Source organism: Colobus angolensis, unplaced genomic scaffold (assembly GCF_000951035.1).
Source record: "Colobus angolensis palliatus isolate OR3802 unplaced genomic scaffold, Cang.pa_1.0 Scaffold97, whole genome shotgun sequence".
In the NCBI taxonomy this organism is placed as follows: Eukaryota; Metazoa; Chordata; class Mammalia; order Primates; family Cercopithecidae; genus Colobus; species Colobus angolensis.
The window spans coordinates 6,765,192-6,768,023 of record NW_012123709.1 but is presented as its reverse complement, the minus strand read 5'-3'; the positions used below and the strand labels follow the sequence as shown (position 1 = coordinate 6,768,023).

The following is a 2,832-nucleotide window of genomic DNA, read 5'->3' as shown; positions in this document are numbered from 1 at the left end:
AAAAAAAAATACTGCCTCTGCTCAGAACCTCACAGCTCCTTCCAGCCCTTGAGGTGGCTTCGCTTTGAGTTCAGGAAGCAGTTTTTCCTGATTCATCTGGGCCAGAGAGGTGGGTCATTACAGCCAGGATGAGAGCTGGGGCTTCACTGAGATGCTCTTAGTTTTTCTTCCTTTTATGGATCTCAGGCCTTCAGGCCCCTTTCATTGTGTTCTGTACTCAGTGACATACCCTCAGCCCTCTGCTCTGTGGCTGAAATGAGTTTGAATCTGAGTTTGCTTATGTTCCATGGTCAGAATGCAAAAGTTGGGTGGTGTTAGTTTGACAGTGTAATATTTTTTTGTAAGGGGGAGGAGATTTAAGCAGGTTATATTCTACTGTTGTTTTTTGTTTTGTTTTTTTGTTTGAGATGGAGTCTCACTGTGTCAGTTACGCTGGAGTGCAGTGGTGTGACGTTAGCTCACTGCAAAGTCTGCCTCCCGAGTTCAAGCGATTCTCTTTCCTCAGCTTCCTGAGCAGCTGCAATACAGGCGCCCACCACCACACCCAGCTAATTTTTGTATTTTTAGTAGAGACAGGGTTTCACCAAGTTGGCTAGGCTGGTGTCTAACTCCTGACCTCAAGCACCTGTAATCTCAGCACTTTGGGAGGCCGAGGGAGGTGGATCACTTGAGGTCAGGAGTTCAAGACCAGCCTGGCCAACGTGGTGAAACCCCATCTCTACTAAAAATACAAAAATTAGCTGGGTGTGTTGGCGCCCGCCTGTAATCCCAGCTACTCGGGAGGCTGAGGCAGAAGAATCGCTTGAACCCAGGAGGCAGCAGAGGTTGCAGTGACCTGAAATCGCGCCACTACACTCCAGCCTCGGTGACAGAGACTCTGTCTCGGGGGAAAAAAAAAAAAAAGTCCTAGGAGACACAGGTTCTGATTAAGTACACATTTGTATACTTATCCTTGGTCTCTTTGACTACAGTCCACATAGCCCCTCCTCAGCTGGAACTGTGACAATGAAGGACTTCATTGTCCTGTCCTTAGCACCTAGCTCAGTGCCTCGTTCCTAGTGAGCCCTAAATTTCTGACATTAGGAGCTCCAAGCAGAAGGACCACAGATAGTCTGCATCGCCAAACACGTCCAGCAGTTACTTAAAGATCCGGAAACCTCTCTCCCCACACCGCCCTCCCTTCACTCATTTCCTTGTCCTTATCTAATCCTCTCTAATTATTCCTGGCTGTTATACAACAAAATTTTCTGGGAACCAAACATCCAATCCACATATCCTCTCCTGGGAACAGTACTTCTGTGCGTGGTGGCAGAGGCCACAGAGCAGCTGGGAGAAGCAGGGTTCAGGTGGTTTTAATCTCTGGTTTGGAATAGGTGAGCATAGGGGATGTACATGTAATGCTGGGTGGAAGGTGTTCCGGGATGTCTGAGCCTCATGGGCCCTAGAGTCACTGCTCCTGCTCAAAGATTGAATCTTTCTTCTGTTATTTTAGGTTTGGAGAGATTTATAAGAAGCAACAGGAAAAGGAAAAGGAGGAGGGAATGAGCCAATAATATTTTTGAAAGTGCCTCCTTCTCAAAGGCCTTATGGATGCCTCAAGAGGGGCTGGAACTTACCGTGGACTAGTTCCCTTACTGCACGGAGGCTGCTGTGGGCTGTTTTCCCTGCAGAGCAGGTGTCAACCCAATTCTGTATCTTAGTAAACAGCCTATGGAGAGGCTGGAGAGGTCTGCCAGGAATTTTCTTAGAGAAGCACTTAGGGGGCCGGGTGCAGTGGCTCACGCCTGTAATCCCAACACTTTAGGAGGCCGAAGCAGGTGGATCACCTGAGGTCAGGTTTTTGAGACCAGCCTGGCCAACATGGCATAAACCCCGTACCTACTAAAAATACAAACATTAGCCGGATGTGGTGGTTCACGTCTGTAATCCCAGCTACTTGAGGGGCTGAGGCAGGAGAATCACTTGAACCTGGGAGGCAGCGGTTGCAGTGAGCTAAGATCGTGCCACTGCACTCCAGCCTGGGTGACACAGAAAGACTCCATCTAAAAAGAAAGAAAGAAAAAAAAAAAAGCAACACTTAGAGGCAGTGATGGCTTGGGCTTGTCTCTTCTTGGCAGACAGGGGTCTGTATGTCTTGTTGAAAAAGAAGCAGCTTCTTTAATGCAGTCATTCTCAATGAGGAGTAAGATCAAAATCACTTGGGGGACATTTGCAAACTACACAAGTTCCCCATCCTTATCCCCTCTCTCACCTGTTGAGAATCAGTGCTTTGAGTGTTCGAGTCTAAAGAGGAACTCAGATGGGGTGGAAGGCTGAGGCAGGAGGATCACTTGAGGCCAGGAGTCTGAGCCTAGCCTAGGCAACATAGTGAGACCCCATCTCTACAGTTTTGTTTGTTTGTTTGTTTTGAGACAGAGTTTTCCTTTGTCACCCAGGCTGGAGTGCAGAGGCGCGATCTCAGCTCACTGCAGCCTCGACTTCTTGGGCTCAAGTGATCCTCCCACCCCAGCCCCGCCAAGTAGTTGGGACTACAGGTGCATGCCAGTGCGCCTGGCTTATTTTTGTATTTTTAGTAGAGACAGGGTTTTGCCATGTTGCCCAGGCTGGTCTCAAACTCCTGGAGTCAAGTGATCCTTCCACCTTGGCCTCCCAAAGTGCTGAGATGACAGGCATGAGCCACTGTGCCCTGCCTCTACAAAAAAAAAAATTTAAAAATAAAGGGGGAATTCACCTGTAATCCCAGCACTTTGGGAGGCTGAGGAGGGAGGATCACGAGGTCAGGAGATCGAGACCATCCTGGCTAACACGGTGAAACCCCGTCTCTACTAAAAA

The 2,832-nt window shown here is 48.6% G+C and overlaps 1 protein-coding gene across 3 annotated transcripts in view; it reads left to right on the top strand.

The window, feature by feature from the left end:
• The window catches only part of NUTM1 (NUT midline carcinoma, family member 1), a 17,494-nt gene that overhangs the window by 3,796 nt on the left and 10,866 nt on the right, over positions 1–2,832 (top strand). The gene's annotated exons all lie outside the window — the stretch shown is intronic.